This window comes from Lissotriton vulgaris, chromosome 9, assembly GCF_964263255.1.
Source record: "Lissotriton vulgaris chromosome 9, aLisVul1.2, whole genome shotgun sequence".
NCBI lineage: Eukaryota > Metazoa > Chordata > Amphibia > Caudata > Salamandridae > Lissotriton > Lissotriton vulgaris.
Genome location: NC_141697.1, coordinates 670620323 through 670639207, shown reverse-complemented (window position 1 = coordinate 670639207; position 18885 = coordinate 670620323). Strand labels below are relative to the sequence as shown.

Sequence of the window (18885 nt, the reverse complement as noted above, 5' to 3'; positions counted from 1 at the left end):
GATTCAAGGTGAAGGTAAAAACCCATTAAAGTCACTTTTACGCACAATACTTACCTGCATGGTAAAAACTGCAGGGTAAAGGGCATTCGGGTTAAAGACTGGGGGATAAATGTCACATACCGTGCATACACATTTCACAAGTCTTTTGGTTTGGACTCAGAGCCAGCCTTATGGAGATGACAATGGTGGGGATGAATATGCTACAGTTTATGATGAAGACAACTGGTACATGGAGTTACTGGAGGCCGGTGGGATGGATACCTCCCCAGACACTGAGCTGGTTTCCCCTCTGGACCAGCAACAGAAGAACATGCTTCTTTTGCGACTGTTATCAGAAGGTTCTTGATTTCCACTTGCCTAATAAGGAGGTTAAAATAACAAAGGCATGGGGGACCTATAGTTTGAATGATGGGTTGAAATGCTACTCTGAGTGATTGCCAGTAGTTAGACTTATTGCAAGCAATCATCCCTTCATCTTTTCTGTTTGAGGTACTGCCCTAAGTGACAAAGGCATGCCCAGATATGGGTCTTGTGCTCATTATGCCACTCGAAACAAGGTAGACCTGACTGAGGATCCCCAAACAGGGCAAAACTGGGCTTGGTTTGCTTGCATTCTGGTTCATGGAGAACCTGGACTGGCAGTTCTGGTTGCACTGATCCTACTATAGTAGGGTCAAGCCTGATTTGTCTGGGACCAAACTGACATGGTATGGTGTGCAAAAGTATGATGGGTTGGAATGCTACTGTCAGAAATCAGGCTTGTGTCTCTCTAATTGTCATGGGGCAAGAATTAGAGTGTGCACCAGACTTCCAATGATTAATCATTTAATAACTGTATGATTTAAAGGAGTTGAGGTGCACGCTAAGATGATCATTGTTTTAGATTGCAGTCCATTGCCCTTCAACTACCCTTGTGAGATTTCCCCTGAGTTTGTGGGTGCGCAAACTCTTCTCAGCGCACTTCATTTTGTATCCTGAAGAGGACTAGTTACTCAGTTTGTCTCTGTTCAAAGTCTGTTCTTGGTGAGAACAATGAAGCTTCTTGTTATTGGCTGTGAGCAGGTGTGGCATTTCCCTGCTGCACAGCCGTTCCTGCATGATTCTGCTCATGGGAGACTTCCTTAGAGCAGTGTCTCCATCAACACTTTGAAAGCGCATAATGCGGTGCCTCCTGTCGGAATCAGCGCGGTACAAAAGGGGGTGGTGATGGACGGAGCATCTGAACCAATCAAACACTCACACCCAGTAAACAGATCTGGGTTTAATCCATCATGGTTCTTTAGCTCACTCTGCCACCCCAGTTCAGACATGGCCATATGCAAATCAGTCTGACCCTGTGCCTCATGGGAACAGTCCAGCCCGAACTACCAGGCCATGCCTTCCCTGGACCGGAAACAAGCTTCCGAGGACCGATTTCTGGCATTTCAGCCGTCTTCAGCCCGGCTTGCTTGAATCCAGTGGCAAAGTGAGCAAGGGACTCACGTCTGAGCATACCCTGCCAACTTATGGCGAGCAAAGCGGTATTAAAGGGGGTGGTGATGGACGGAGCATCTGAACCAATCAAACACTCACACCCAGTCAAAAGATCTGGGTTTAATCCATCACCGTTCTTTAGCCCACTCTGCCACCCCAGCTCAGACATGGCCATATGCAAATCAGCCTGACCCTGTGCCTCATGTGAACAGTCCAGCCCGAACTGCCAAGCCATGCCTTCCCTGGACCGGAAACAAGCTTCCGAGGACCGGTTTCTGGCATTTCAGCCATCTTCAGCCTGGCTTGCTTGAATCCAGTGGCAAAGTGAGCAAGGGACTCACGTCTGAGCATACCCTGCCAACTTATGGCGAGCAAAGCGGTACAAAAGGGGGTGGTGATGGACCGAGCATCTGAACCAATCAAACACTCACACGCAGTCAACAGATCTGGGTTTAATCCATCACCGTTCTTTAGCCCACTCTGCCACCCCGGTTCAGACATTGCCATATGCAAATTAGTCTGACCCTGTGCCTCATGGGAACAGTCCAGCCCGAACTGCCAAGCCATGCCTTCCCTGGACCGGAAACAAGCTTCCGAGGACCGGTTTCTGGCATTTCTGCCGTCTTCAGTCCGGCTCGCTTGAATCCAGTGGCAAAGTGAGCAAGGGACTCACGTCTGAGCATACCCTGCCAACTTATGGCGAGCAAAGCGGTACAAAAGGGGCTGGTGATGGACGGAGCATCTGAATTAATCAAACACTCACACCCAGTCAACAGATCTGGGTTTAATCCATCACCGTTCTTTAGCCCACTCTGCCACCCCAGTTAAGACATGGCCATATGCAAATCAGTCTGACCCTAGTCCATCACAAAAGTGATGGATATCCTGTCCGCTGAAATGTATATCCCAGATGATTTACATTTGGGCGGACGAAATATCGGTCAAAGTTGTGATGGTGTAACCTGTCAGCCGAGATCTAAATCAGGCCCATAGTTTCTTAAGAATTCTCACTGGTATGTAATCCTTTTGTATCTCTGAGGTGATCATTATTCTAGAAGACTGTGTAAGGAATATTGAAACAGGAGGATTATTATTATTATTATTATTCTGTTTGGTGTTATCCAAGATCTTTTGCTTTTACTAAAATGATGTACATCATAAACTTATATACAGGGGCTTTCAGCCAGCTCTCGTTATCCATTGATCTTTTGTGCTATTTACATATTATTTCCACCCACTACAATGTACAGCATGGGGCAAGGCGTCAGCCCACTCCAACCAATGGCTTATATCACTGTGAGTGATAGTAATAAACTTTATTGTATAGTTAGTAAAAACCATTACAAAAGTAGAAAAAGGAGCAGCGGTTAAAATAAATGATTGATGTGCAAGATTACATACAAGGAACGTCAAGTGCCAAGTCAACTCAATTATATATTGTCCATTTACTTGTTGTGGAACGGTGAGTGAAACTCATCTTCCATTGACTGGCAAAGAAGAAATGGCAGGTGCAAGTCTTGCGCGACATTAAAAAAGAGAAAACTAAATCTTATTTACTCTAAAATTAACTGCATAATCAAAAAAAAATAAATCAACCTTGTGCGTTAATGCCTCTTTTGTTCTCAAAGTTCATGACAAATTTGACTGATCTGCAGATTAATTGTGGATCCGTTGTATACAAGACTTGTATGACAGCGGCGCGACAGGTACGTACTCTATATTCAATAAACTTTGTCTTTAGCCAGTACCGTTGTTCCTGATCCAGTGCAGGACAGATGCAGAGTAGGTGGATAAAGTCTTGTTTTGCATCGCCACATAGATCACACTCCTTGGTGTCTGGTTTCCTCCAATCCGGTTTGTCTGCGTTTTTCGGCAGATTACCCATCCTAAAATTAAGGTATTTCATTTTGACATATGAGGAAAAGGAAAGCCCAAGATAGGCTGCAGGTTTAAGCACTTTGTACGATTGAATTATCATCCAGGCATGCGCTCGGTGACTGAGGATTGACTTGTCATTGATCAGCGAGTGCCTGTTTGCAGCCTTTTTAATCGCTAGCTTAAATGATGATACCGGTAGCTTGCTTTGCCACAAGGATGTAAGTTCAGTAGTGTCAAGGGATAGTTTTAGATACTTAGCATACTGATAATTGGGATTATTTTGCATTGCTTCCCACGTGGCTTGGTTGATTCCTGTTTCCCTGTTCATCCAAATATCGTACCAGAATTTAATGGTCTCGTACTTTTTTTGCAGTTCTTGGGATTGCAGGCCGAACTCCAGTCGGACCTGCGCAGGTGAAGCATTCGACGGTACACTAAAAACCCGCTTGTAGACTCTAATTTGGATTCGGTCTAGAAGCTGTGCACTTCTGCCATGATGTAACACACTGCCATAGCCTATTGTGGGAAGTAACTTGGCTTTGATGACTGTCAGAAGTGGATTAAAAACGGGCCTTTTAGCTGATTAGAAATACGGTTAAACGCATATAACAGGGCTATTCCTTTTTTTTCGATGACATCGAAGTGTAGGGAAAAGTTAAGACGACTGTCCAATTGTATTCCCAAGTACTTGTAATTGCCCACCACTTCCAATTTTTTGTTGTCTATGACAAAAACCGGCAGAGTGTTACGTCGACGGGTCAGTATCATGATCTTTGTTTTCTGGCTGTTGATTTCAAGAAGATTGAGTTTTGTGTATTCTGCCAGTTCATGCAGGAGGCGTTGCAGACCTATTTTTGTCTGACTTAGGAGCACCACATCATCGGCATAGGAGAGATGCGTCAGGCGTAGTGTTCCTAGCCGCGATGGGTGAGCATTAGTCCCATCCAGCCTTGAGGTTAGGTCTGCCATGAACAGATTAAAAAGATAAGGGGCCAATACACAGCCCTGTTTTAATCCGTCATGTGTGTTAATCTTCCGTGTCAGCCGGTGCCCATTAGCGATCTTTACCTCCATTCAGGTGTCTGTATATAAGTCCATTATAGGGTTTAGAATTGCATCCGGCAAGCCTGCTGCTTTAATTTGGACCATAGTAGTTGACGTTTGATACGGTCAAAAGCTGCTTTGAAGTCGACAAAACAGGAGTACAATGCTTGATGGTTTTGCATACTTTTTTCGGCGATTAAACTTATTGCCATGGCATTGGCCATGGTGCCTGTACCCCTACGGAACCCAGTCTGGTTTACCGGGATCTTCTGATTATCCTCAGACCATTTTAGAAGGTCAATTAACACCAAGGATGCGTAGTATTTAGCTTCAGCATCGATGAGTGCTATTAGACGGTAATTTGCTGCGTTTTTGCGGTCTCCTCCTTTGTAAATCGGATTTATAATTGCCCCTCTCCAACTTTCTGGCAGCCGACTTGTGTCATTTATTGACCTAAATAGGATGTTTAACTTGCGTGCCCAGAATTGAGGGTCCTCCTTGTAGATAGCCTGGGGGATGTCATTTGCTTCTCTTAACTATTTGCATTGTTTCAAATTCAACGTATGATCTGGATGTCTGGTCTCCGCCTCGCTGGTTGACACTCAAGTTGTTAAATTTTTGCAGGGACAGTGGTCTTCACTTCCACTGTTTTTAATATTTTGTGAGCTGGTGTTGTGGGCGGCACCAATTGGTTTACTGAAAAAGTATCAAGTAAATGTTTGACCCATGCATTTTCCGTAACACAGGTCATACTTGTAGTTTGTACTGATCTATTTAGTGAATTTACTTGTGACCAGAATGCTCTGGAGTCTGATTTTTTTGTTTTGTGTAGCAATTTGGTCCAAAAGTCAGTGACTTTGTTTTTATTTTCAAGCCAGATTTGTTTTTTGTATTGTTTCCTGATTAATCGAAACGTTTGCCAAACGTGCAAGTCCGAACTGCGACCCTTTGCTTGCCTCATGGACGCCCGCAGACGCCTTCTTAAGGACAATATGGTCTTGCTGGTCTGACCAAGTTTCTTTAGATTGGAGTTCTCACGCAAGTTGACTCCAGTTTTTGGTAGCTTCTCCAAAAAGGCAGTCCATGTTTCTGCACACAGTTCACTTTCATCGGTTATGGTTTGAAGTAGGTGCTTAGCCTCTGTGAGTGATAGCATCCTGGTCTTTCACATGCTGCACATCATCGCACAAAATAGTTTCCATCAGTGCTAGGGAGTACTACTGCAACAATGCCTTTTGAGACCGAAAAACTCTTTCTTTGCTTTTAGCCAATTTATTTTTTAATATTGGCAAGGGCCCATCAACTACTCCCACAAAATTTTACCAAAACCACAATGAAACAAACATTGAGAAATACACAATGCAGGCATCAACCGAGACATATTGGCTTTAGCAATGCTTGTTTTATTGTACTGTGTACAGAGTCTCGACTCAGGTAGTTAGAGTAGGGGCATCAGATGCATGAATATTCATGAATGTATATCCAGAAGGGTAGGTTTGCTTATGAACCTCACTTGCAGGCAGGCATCGCCAGAGGAGCCCTTGAAAACACGCCTTACATGCATGCACATCGTATTTTCATTACATCTATGCACTGACGGTAATTGTGATTAAGCAACAGTCCTCTGCAGTGCCATATCACTTTCAGGCTCATTAAAATATTTAATGGGAAAGAAATGGTACTCTACAACAGGCGCTGCTTTTACTTTATTGCAGTGAAAGCCCCCGTTAGTACCCGCCAAGAAGCGCACAGAAAACTCTGGTTACCAGCAGATATTCATCGTAGGTCCATGAAAGGCCCAGGCTCTGCAGTTCTAAAGGCAACTGTCCTCAGATAGCATCCGTGTTCCTTCGTGTAAAACAGGAGTGCTGTGCTTTGGGTCAGGGGCGGCTGGTGACATTTGAAAGTGGGGAGGCGTAAATACTGCTCTGTGGCGAGAGAACAAGCCCAAACCACTTATGGGGGGTTCCAGGGGTCACCCGAGAACATTTTGAAAAAAAGAGTGGGCAAATGTTGGATTCTCAAGCAAATTTGAGAAAGAAAATAGGTGGCTTGGCGAACACATCTCTGGAAGTAGCCACACAAGTCTCTTTGCCCTTACACAGATACATCACTCTCCCTGCATTGACATAGGCACAGTCACCCTGCACTCATAGACCCATTACTCGCCCTTCTCCGACAGATCACTAAGCCAGCATTCACCCATCCACATGACTCTCCCTGGACTCACACAGGCACACTGCTCAACCTGCAGTCACACAGACATCACTCACCCTGGACTAACACAGGCACATCGCTCACCCTGGACTCACACAGGCACATCACTCACCCTGGACTCACACAGGCACACTGCTCAACCTGTAGTCACACAGACATCACTCACCCTGGACTCACACAGACACATCACTCACCCTGGACTCACACAGGCACACTGCTCAACCTGCAGTCACACAGACATGACTCACCCTGGACTCACACAGGCTCATCACTCATCCTGGACTCACACAGGCACACTGCTTATTCTGCACTCACACAGACATCACTCACTCTGGACTCACGCAGGCACATCACTCACCCTGGACTCACACAGGCACCTTGCTCAACCGGCAGTCACACAGACATCACTCACCCTGGACTCACACAGGCACACTGCTCAACCTGCACTCACACAGACATCACTCACCCTGGACTCACACAGGCACATCAATCACCCTGGACTCACACAGGCACATCGCTCCCTAGCATGGGTTACCAAAAAATGAATCAGCAATCTGTGTGCATGAAACAATAAAAAAGACGCTAAAAGACCATGAGATAATTAAGTGGGCCTAAATATAAAGCCATTTAACATCACTATTCTGATCGGGCCGTACACTTCTTAAAAACCATCGCACACAAATTAGTTTGCAAAACTGCACTTTAACGACAGATGGCCACCACATTTCTGATTTTCTGTTGCACGCCGTTCTCGAAATAAGAACAACAATGCGATATGCGTCAGAACTCTACACAAACACACTGCTATTACCTGGATGCACACTATACGACAACGGCGAGCTACTTGGGCTTGGTGTCATGGAGTCGTACCAGTATATTATAGCTGAATCCTGTGTGAGTCCAAAAAGAAGTATAATGATCCAGATAGTAATTCTACTACTGTACACATTATATGAACTCACAAAAAGTGGAACTGAAAACCAGACAAGGCCTCCAGAACTGAGCACAGACCCCAGAAGTCACCACCAGAAATGTGTGCAATTAGATACGTGGCCCCCAGAATAGAGTACAATGCTACAGAGGAGGTCTAGAGAACTGACTGAGTGTTACGGATATGTTATTCAAACTTTAGAAGAGTAGTATCAAACCCTTAGGTCAGACATCGAGATTCGAGAACCGGACATGATGTTTAATATGAGGTGTGTGACGCTTGACAATACTCCGTATGAGTCTCCCTGGGCAGACACAAAATTTCAGATGAGACCTCCATAACTCGATAGAAGACTTCAGGCGAAGTCTCCCTAGGTGAACACAATACCACATTTGTTGCCTTCGCAACTTGACACAGTGCTACTTTGGGTACAGCATTTTTAGATGGACACACCACACCATGTAATTATTCACGCACTCACAATACTTCAGACAAAAACTGAACACCACACCCCAGATGCAGCATCCAGAAATAGTGACAGTCTGCAGGTTTGGGTCTAAAACTGAAAACAACACTGCAAATACATTGACCAGAAGAAAACACAACACTGTAAATCTGGGCTCCTAAATCAGCAAAATATACCAGTTGAGACATCTACAACAGGTCACAATACTGCAGACACTGCTTCCGTAATAAGACGACATCTGCAGCTCTAGACACATTACGGCGTCAGTGGTGGCCTCAGGACAAGAGAAAAGGCTTCAGATGTTTCCACTATCAGTCGCGGTTCGTGGGGGGGGGTCTGTGTCGGCGGCAAGGAGGGGGGATGTCGGCGGCGGGGGAGGGGGTTGTCGGCGGCGGGGGAGGGGGTTGTCGGCGGGGGGACAGGGTGTCGCGCAGGGGGGAGGGGGATTATTAAAATATATTTGAAAAATCCTACCTGAGGTCCGGCTCCTGAGCATGTTCGCCCCGCCCCGGGTCTGTTTTCGCCACTACTACAGCCCCTCTCAGCCAATCCTGGGCGCTGCCAGCAGCGCCAGGGCATGGCTATTCTTCGCCTTCGCTATTCGGGTCTAATTTTTGCCTGTGAGACCAGGCACTCTTGAGCTCCCACTAGGTTTGTGCTCTCAGCCCACACTTTAGACATATGGTCGATATCATTTTGGGACATGGCCTACAGTGGGACTAGTGTGCTGCCCATGCTCAGGCTTACATCCTCTTATAAGGTCATCCAGAGATGTCCTTGTTTCTCTGACGCATGTCAAAAGTTTATTCTAAATAAGCGAGAACAAGTCTGATTGATCTGTGGAGGCCTAGTGTGGCTGTGAGAAGGTGAACTCATGCCTGAGTGGATCGGAGCCAGCTGCTCACGCATGTTGCGAAGTGGCCCTTTACCCACGGCTGGCCTGTGTGTGGCACAGATGCTGTGTGCCGGGTCCCCTGGAAGAGTCAGGAGCTGGAGGCTCGGAGCCCCGATGGCTGATGAGAGTTGGGGACCCTTTGTTAACGGATTGCCAGCGCCAGGACGCCAGAGGAGCACGGCGGACTCGCTGTGTAGCAGACTCTTTGTAGCTGACCCTTTGTGGATTGCAACCGTCTCCACGACTCGCCGGACCCGCTTCGCGGGTCCCACAGCGCGTCGCCTGCCAGGAGGCAGCATCAGAGACCTCAGGAGGAGTGCGGGGACAGGCGAGTAACCAGCGGGGCTGCGAGCTTAGGCAGGGGACTCCAGTGTCCAGGAGCCCCTGCGCGCCCAATCACCATCACCTGGGCTGCTCTCCCCGCTGGCCACGCCCCCCGCCAACGGAGGTAAAAGCTGATCTCACCTTGTGCCTGTGGGACCCTTTGTTAACGGATTGCCAGCGCCAGGACGCCAGAGGAGCACGGCGGACTCGCTGTGTAGCTGACTCTTTGTAGCTGACCCTTTGTGGATTGCAACCGTCTCCACGACTCGCCGGACCCGCTTCGCGGGTCCCGCAGCGCGTCGCCTGCCAGGAGGCAGCATCAGAGACCTCAGGAGGAGTGCGGGGACAGGTGAGTAACCAGCGGGGCTGCGAGCTTAGGCAGGGGACTCCAGTGTCCAGGAGCCCCTGCGCGCCCAATCACCATCACCTGGGCTGCTCTCCCCGCTGGCCACGCCCCCCCGCCAACGGAGGTAAAAGCTGATCTCACCTTGTGCCTGTGGGACCCTTTGTTAACGGATTGCCAGGACGCCAGAGGAGCACGGCGGACTCGCTGTGTAGCTGACTCTTTGTAGCTGACCCTTTGTGGATTGCAACCGTCTCCACGACTCGCCGGACCCGCTTCGCGGGTCCCGCAGCGCGTCGCCTGCCAGGAGGCAGCATCAGAGACCTCAGGAGGAGTGCGGGGACAGGCGAGTAACCAGCGGGGCTGCGAGCTTAGGCAGGGGACTCCAGTGTCCAGGAGCCCCTGCGCGCCCAATCACCATCACCTGGGCTGCTCTCCCCGCTGGCCACGCCCCCCCGCCAACGGAGGTAAAAGCTGATCTCACCTTGTGCCTGTGGGACCCTTTGTTAACGGATTGCCAGCGCCAGGACGCCAGAGGAGCACGGCGGACTCGCTGTGTAGCTGACTCTTTGTAGCTGACCCTTTGTGGATTGCAACCGTCTCCACGACTCGCCGGACCCGCTTCGCGGGTCCCGCAGCGCGTCGCCTGCCAGGAGGCAGCATCAGAGACCTCAGGAGGAGTGCGGGGACAGGCGAGTAACCAGCGGGGCTGCGAGCTTAGGCAGGGGACTCCAGTGTCCAGGAGCCCCTGCGCGCCCAATCACCATCACCTGGGCTGCTCTCCCCGCTGGCCACGCCCCCTCGCCTATCACGTAGTAGCAGAGTCTTAAGGAGCCTAGTATCCCCGCCTCGCGGGAGCGACCGGGAGAAGCCCGGGACAAGGGCGGGACCATCTCAGGCCATCAGGGGCCAGAAGAGGCCGGGCTGGGCCATATCTCTTGGCTCCGTAAAGTGGGTCAATCAACGGGACAATGGCTTCAGGTACCCGATCTGGTAAAATAAAGAAATCTGCGGGAGACGTTGTTTTAGGTACTATGGACCAATTTTTAACTCGAGCAGTTTCCATAGTCGAAAAGGAGATAATCCTGGCAGAACGAAGATTATCCCGGGACTCTATGAGTATGTCCAACAAGCGCTCATCTCTGGGCGCCATTGCCCTAGCTGCTAGCCCTGGACATATTTCCCCAACTCCATTGGTGATAATTGATTCCCCAACAATTGATGAGAGAGTGAGCCGGATTAGGGCTAGTTTAGAAAGGGTAACTACCACCGCACCAAGCATTGTTCTTGACCCGACATACTCCAATTCCTCCGCCCTAACCTACTCATCATCGGGGGGCAAACTCTGGATTGCAATCCTGAAATCCATGAAGCCTTTAGTCCCCCTGTGCTGTCTAGCGAAGCCGTGAATTCCCCACCCACTGTAGCACACACTGAAGCCAGTACCCCCAGAGTGGTAGTTCATCAAACCACACCCGAAGGGAATCTAGCTTTAGGTCCAGTCCCACAAAAGAAAAGAAAGCGTCCTGCTAGCCCCCGCAGGGGAGGCCATCTAAAGCCCCACAGCAAAGTAAGTAGGAACACTGTATCCAAAGGGGGCACCAGTTCGAATCAGGTTCCCTTCCCAAAATCACATGCGACCCATACCGGAGATACCTCACTGGAGGGTACTCCCGGTCATATGGCTCCTTTAAACACCAGTATTTTCCCTCAAGTTGAGAGCATAATTAAGTCTGTGGTGATGCCTCTCGTAGATAAGATTGATGGCCTCACACGCAAACTAGCCTCACTCGAACAGTCAATGCTGGATAATTTTTATGCGGTGAAATCATTAGTCAAATTTCACGCCAAGGCCCAGGTTGAAGAAAACGGAGGGCTAAGGAGTGGCGCTGTCCCCTTTAGTTCCCTCTGTCACTATAGCCCACCCTGAGCTCACATCTTGTCAAAAGGCGCCCGTCCTGGAAAATGCACCCCAATTGCAGCAACCCAATAGTGGAACCATACCTATCCCACCTACTCCTACTCCTGAGTCTTGTTTGACCCGTCCAAGGAACAAAACTAGCATCCAGGCACCCAATGCACTTAAGGTTAAGTTTGCCGCAAATTCCAAGCCCATAGTGCCAAACACCAAGGTAGTGGGTAACATGTTGAACACAACGAAGGGTGATACAACCCCTTCCCTCCCAACTCCTGCCAAACAGGCAGCGCCCAAACCTCCAGCGAAAACCACGGCAAAATCCCCGGCCAAAGACAGGGTAAGAAGGCACACTCCGAATGCTAGCCTTCCCCCTGGTTGTAAGCCTTATGTGGTAATTCTAACGGGGGTTCCTGAGCTTGAAGAGGGCTCTTGTGAGTTGTATTCTGACCTAAAACACAAGACGCTCTCCTGGCTTAAAGCAAATAGACCGCTTCCAGGGCACATTGACGGGAGAATAGCCTTTGCCCGACGTGTGGGTTGGATTGGCAACAGACGTAAGGATCTTACCGGGGACTGCGTGTTGATCAATTTCAACGATCCCAGAGCAGCAGGTATGATCTGCAGTCAGCAGTCGCATTACAATTTCTGCGACATTCCAACTAGGGACCTGGGGTACTTCTATCATCCCCCTCCTCTAATGGGGCCTAAAAAACCTTTACAAGATGGGGGCAGAGGAGCATGGTTCCCACATTACCCAACATTGGACCCCAGAGCAAGGGCATGGACACCTACTCAATCAGCCCCACCACAGGGCTGGGGCTGGTGACTTGGTAATTTAGCGGCATTCAATGCCTCTCCTCCCAGGGTCAACACTCCATGCACAGTTGGGCGGGTACCCTTGTTTAACATCTCTGCGCCCATATCCCCGCCTAACTCAATTATGCCCCCTCTCTCAGGCGATGGGTCCGAGAATATTGAGTTAGTGGTTGGAGCACAAACTCCTGGTTCACAGGGTGGGAATGCAGGATGCAATGAGACTCTGGATAATGCATCCTTTAAAGCCATTAGTTGGAATGTGGCAGGCTTAAACAACAAGTTAGATGTCCCGGACTGGGTGGCGCTCATTGAACCCCATGCAGTCTGTGCATTTCAAGAAACGTGGTGCGTGGAACCAAGGCACCGAGTGGGCCATGCTACCTTTTTTGTCCCGGCAGATATCCCAGCTTCAGGAAGAGGTCGCCCTTATGGAGGTCTCCTAGTTTGGGTAGATATTTCCCTAGGATGGAGGGTACACCATCATCCCCAAAAATCTCCAGATCTGATGCGCCTCACCGTAACATGCCCGAGGAAAGTTGAAAAACTGGAGATTATTAATATTTACACACGAGGGGTCTCTGGGAGAGCCTTGTCACCAACTCTCTCGGCTTTGGAGGTAGTCTTGGGTGAGTGCAGTAGTGATTCGTTAATTATGGTCATGGGGGACTTTAATTGTACATTCGAGCCCCTGTTGCCCGACGAATCCCTGGACTTTTATGACGAGGATTCAAGGAGAGGTGTCCCGTCACTTGATCTGCCAATCATAAACAGTTGGACCCCCAGAATCATTCAGCTAAATTCTCTCACACTCGAGTACGGCTTGAGAGCAGCCAATGGGAGAACACGCTCAGATTTAGCGGGGGCACACACATATAATAGGGTTGGTCATTCATCCCGGATAGATTATATCCTTCTAAACTTTTCTTTGTGGGCTCACATGAAGGATATGATAGTCCTACCTTCCTTGGATAGTGACCACAATGCCCTTTCATTAACCCTATCTTACTGGTGGAGGGAGATTCTCTCAGCTTGTGGAAACCATGATACACCAGTGCCAGGGCCATTGGGAGGGGTGGTTCCGTCCAACTGTCTAAGACGTTTGAAATGGGACAAAGTGGCAATAGATGATGAGAAACTATCATGCATCAGAGCTGTCACCTCTTCAGCCTGCACCATTTTGGAAAACGAGCCTGTCAGCCCAAATCGGATTACAGCAATGTTTAGCGAGGTTTCGATGTCAATTGGGGACCTATTCAAGGCTAAAGTAAAAAAGGGAAACACCATCCGTGATAAGCGGCAGGGCAAACTTGGTTGGTACTCGAAGGAGTGTCGTGCTGGGAAGAGAGCACTGATATTGGCTGTAAAAAGCGGAGACACCACCCTAATAGCCTCCAAACGCAAGAGCTATAAAGCGGAGCTAAAATCAGCAAGGAGAGACTGGGAAGATGAATATTGGCAGGAACTCCGTATTGCCAGTGTTGGAAAAAACGCAAAAGGTTTTTGGGACTTAATACGCAAGAAAAACAGACCCATAGATACTGTCATCACCTGTAACATAACTGAGGATCTCTGGTACTCACATTTTTCGAAACTGTATACAGCATCCGTAGCTGAAGAGACGGATTTCGCATTACCACAGATCTTTCGAGGTAATGAGAGCCATGAGGAAAATCTGTTTACTAAGAAAGAAGCAGAAGGCGCTATAAAATCTCTGGTCCCGCGCAAAGCGGCTGGTCCCGATGGGCTCCCGGGCGACCTGCTCCGTGCAGACTTAAGTGATTGGAGTATGCTAATTTCATCAGTGTTGAACGCTGCCATGGCGGGTGCTCCACTGCCTGCCTCTTGGATGGCCGCCAAAGTGGTCCCCCTGCACAAAAAAGGCTCAAGAGAAGACCCTGCGAACTACAGGCCGATTAGCCTGATTGATTGCTCGCAAAAAGTAGCGGGCAAGATCCTGCTAACCAGAGTGCAGCAGTGGGCTGATGAAAACAGGATACTCTCGGATCTCCAGGCAGGGTTCCGAACTGGTACAGGAACAATCGAACAATCATTAAGGCTACTTATGATCCACTGGAAGGTCGTCACGATTGGGAAGGGCACTTTATATCTTGCCTTCATCGACCTCCGGACGGCCTTCGATTTGGTCCCCAGAAATAATTTATGGATGGTCCTAAGTGATCTTGGCCTGCCTCCTTACCTGCTCCACTTGATCATGAAGTTCCACGAAAAAAATTATGCCCAAATTCGCTGGGGTCCGAATGGTCAAAAGACCTCAAGAATAGATGTGAATAGAGGCGTGCGGCAAGGGTGCGTACTTGCCCCAACACTCTTTTTGCTCTATGTCAATGGGGTGGTGGACCACCTGACAAGGATATCAGCAGATGCACCTCGCCTGGCAGGTCGTTTAATTCCCACCCTGCTTTTTGCGGACGATACTTTGCTTCTGTCAAAATCCCCAATGGGCCTACAAAAGCTTCTCTCTGGTTTTGATGACTTTTGTAAACAAAGAGGACTCTGCATAAACACAGACAAAACAAAGTATCTCATCTTGAATCCCCCGCAAAAACTTGGCCCTCCGCCTACACTGGGCTCCGTCGCTCTGGATAGGACCAAGACTTTCGACTATCTGGGTATCCGGCTGGTGGATTCTATGAAATGGGACCAACATCTGACCAAAATGCTGCTAAATTTGAAAAGAGTAACTGGGACCCTGCTGAAAGAGCAGAGAGCTACCTCTACCAAACCTATAGCAGCAGTATTGGACATTTATTCGGCCAGAGGAGTAAGCGCCGCTCTGTATGGGGCGGAACTTTGGGGAATGTCAAATTTGAAAGATCTTACTCGAGCTGAGAACACCTTCTTGAGAAGCTTGATGTCCCTCGGTCCTTCTGTCCCCATCTTGCCACTGCAATTGGACATGGGCTGTCGGGCGATTGAAGATCAAGCTAAGCTACGCCCTTTGCTTCTGTGGGCCCGCATCTGGAGAGTTCCTGAGCTCTCAAGTTATGCGGATGGCCTGCGGGAGATAATCAGATCGTCAGGATGGGCGAAAATAAAGTGGCTAACGGACATCAAAGCACTACCTACCAATCTGGGGCTGGAAGAAGCATGGTACCAACAGACAGCCCGCCCAAATCAACGCTAAAACAGCTTTATTGGAGCTGGGTGGTAAATAGAAGGAATTCTTCTACCTCGATTTGTAAGTCGTCTAGAAATTTTATGGAGTCCAAAGATGTCCCCATCAGAGAACTGTATTTGGACATCATCTCAGCCTCTTGGGAAAGATCTCTGTACTTCAAATTTAGAATCGGTCTTCTCCCCGTAATGGAACTCACAAGCCATTGGAAAATTCCCTATCAGACTGCTCCGTGGTGCCCCTTCTGCCCCCAGCGCCATGAATCTGTCCCTCACTTTTTATTTGAGTGTCCTGCCTATAAAGTCCCACGGATGAAATGGCTAAAACCCATGTGTCGTACATTGGGAACCAGGCACTGTAATGTGGCACTAAGGATTCTTCTTTCAGACACTCGTTCTTTTTATGCATGCGCCACCTCGAAGTACCTTGGGTGGGCATGGCGGATTCGGTCAAAAAGACTCAGACAAATTGTTTAATTATGCTTTTATTTTTACGGCCTGTCTCATAACCATGCCTTTTTTAGGTAATTTAAATATCCTTCCCCTATAAAAGAATAGTAAAAATTGCAGACTTAGATCGTGCAAGGGGTTTTTGTTAAAACATGTTTTACTCTTGAATGACTTGAAATGATTTTACATGTGTATGCTTTTTAAGATATTTTATATGTCGAAATAAAGCCTTCTTTGACTTGACTTGACTTGACTTGATGAGAGTTGGGCAGCCAGAGGAAGGCCCCCAGGGAGCACTCAACTATGGAGATGAGCTGCCCGTTGGAAGCGGTAGGTCCTATCAGCAGCCCTGCCACCAAGGAGAGGGGCCACCAGAATCACGGCCCTGTGTGTGATGGCCCTGACACTGCGAGGGACAATATTTACCACTGCTGTTTTGAATTTATACTCCGTGCACTCAATATGGGGAGTGGAGACTCCAAGAAACCTGACTGGCATGAAAGATGAATCTTCCAGAGCTGGGCACCGAGTGCTAGGGCCTACTTCCCCCAGCACCCCTCCACGCCCCAGGGCCCTGCGCGAACCAGACATAGATACTCCTGGTGATGCTTCACCCATAATTGTAGCATAGTTTCAGAATAACCGTTCTGTATGTTAATTTTTGGGAAAATACAACGTTGTTTTATTTCTAGCACTCCTTGAATGGGAAGTGGGTGCAGATGGCGCTCGTTTGCCTGTTACGTTTTAGTTGAAAAGTTCCGCAGATTGAATTTTTTTTTTTAAGTCTATTCAAATGTAAAATTCGACGTTTACTGAAAATTAAACAGAAAATCCTAACAGAGCAAAAAAAATACCAACAATAAAGCCCACTAGATAAAGCGGTTGACAGCGTCGGTTATGCCTGCAGTTTAAGGATATTTTTGAGCAAGTCAGTGTGTGGATTCCATGTTGCTCCCATTTCTTCCTATTGAAGATGCTTATCGGGTATACAAGCATTTGACGCGGCTAGGATCACACCAGGAATCGGCGGTTGAGCCGAGGTGTGATCTCAACGCTTGTGATCCCAACCTATTGCAATCGAGTCAACAAGGTTCCCCCCATGGCATTGCACGCATGCTGTGGCCGCGACTTTCGATTCTAACTCAACATGCGGTGGAGCACACCCTAGTCTCTTGAGTGGTTAGCCAGGAATCCAGGTCAGAGGAAGCACCCCCATCTTTCCCACCCATTCATGTATTTATTTACACCCCAATGCATTCTGGGAGTTCTAGTCTTGATTAATGTGACTTGAAACAGTCGGACTACATAATTGGGCGTGGTAGGGTAAATACAGTCTGACACCACACAGGGCCTATGTGCATTTAGAGCATAAATAAGTGTGGGCCCAAATCGTACAAACTCACTACATTTTAACATTTTCATCATACCCGTCAGGAGTTATTGCAAGGGGTAATAGTCTGTCCTTAAGCCACCTACGGTGGCTATCGATCGGACTGACTTCCACCCATCAAAATTAACTCTGTTTTGCCAGCAGTGGGGGGAAGCCTTCGACTTAACCTAACAGGTCAGGCCGGGGATCCCCTCGGGGACGCCTCTTCTTCTGAGGGCGGCTCCTTGATGCGGGGCAGCTGCAGGCTGTCCTCTCCCGCCGTGGCTGCGCCTCCGATACCCCTGTGAGGCACTCCGTTCTTCCTTCCACCTCCCCTTGGCTTGCCACTGAGCGAGAGAGGCGGTGGGAGATCTTCTGGGCCAGGTGGGCAAGTGTGCCCCCTTTGATGACATAGTCTTGCTCCAGCTCCTCCAGGGAAATCTCGATATTGCCCATGTACCAGAAGATCCAGCCAATGAGGCTCAGGAACACCAGAAAGGCGCCGGTGTAGATCAGCAAGTCGCCAAAGTCCCTCCCGTTGATCTGCAGCTGGGCGAAGATGCCCACCAGGAGGGAGGCCACCCCCACCAGGTCCATCAGAACCGCGAACAGGAGAGCCATCCGGCAGCGTCCGAGAGCGGCCGGACCCATGTCTGCGTATCCCCAGGTGTTCGGCGCGGGAGCTGGGCGCTGCAAAGGTGTGCTGTGTACACAGCAGACTCCGGAAACCGAACAAACCAGTTGTGGGAGGCAGGGATCACATTACACACTGCCGGAGGGGGCGAGCAAGCTTAACCGTTTCGCCTCATCTCACCCCACACAAGCTGCAGTGACAGAAAAATAGAAGGAAGTAGCGAGAGCCATGGGCTGGGCTGGGCCTACCCACCCTGGGCCCCACCCCGCCTCACCAAGCATCCGGGAACAGCATCAAATTATGGACGGAAGCCGAGGTTCTTTTGTGACTGTCATGGTTAGCTGACAGCGTACCTGCAGACTTCTTGAAACATTAGAAAACACACACACACACATTCACTCACTCTCTCGCGCTCTCTCTCTCTTTGCTAACTCACAGTCACCCTTACAACAAGCGCCCGAGCGCTCGCCATTTGTCTATAAGCCGCGTCCTTTTCAGATTGGAGGAGCATGTTTTCTAGGACAACAATCAAAAACACGCCCCCAGTCTGAAAAGGATGGGCTTACAGACAAATGGTTCTTCTTTCGATCTAAGCCCTGTCCTTTTGCTATTGGGGGGTGTGGTATTGACTGACAATATCACTAGTAGAAGAAAACGAAAAAACACGCTCCCCAATCCGAAAAAGACGGGGCTTAGAGCGAGAGAATGACAAGACTGGGACCTCTTCTCCAAAGGCTGGCTGCCGTTTAGGAGGCCAGCCAATGGAGAAGAGGAACGGGGTTTACCCTCGCTACTCAGAGTCTTAAGTCTCTCTGGCGAGACAGCGCATGTGTGCAGTCTACACTAGCCGAGACCAAAAAATCGTGTTAATATGAAGTTAGAGAAAGAAAAGTAGTCAAGCGCCCTCGGAAAACAGTGTCTGGCATTTGACCTTGGTCTTTGAATGCACAGCAAGTTTGACAAGATAAAGACAAGATTTAAAGGCCTGTTTA

At 48.8% G+C, this 18885-nt stretch overlaps 1 protein-coding gene and 1 pseudogene across 5 annotated transcripts in view; one reads left to right on the top strand and one right to left on the bottom strand.

Annotated features, from left to right (window-relative positions):
- EXOC3L2 (exocyst complex component 3 like 2) overlaps window positions 1–18885 on the top strand; it is a 465790-nt gene that overhangs the window by 377405 nt on the left and 69500 nt on the right. The window lies entirely within an intron of this gene.
- On the bottom strand, window positions 17456–17910 carry LOC147692081 (transmembrane protein 238 pseudogene; annotated as a pseudogene).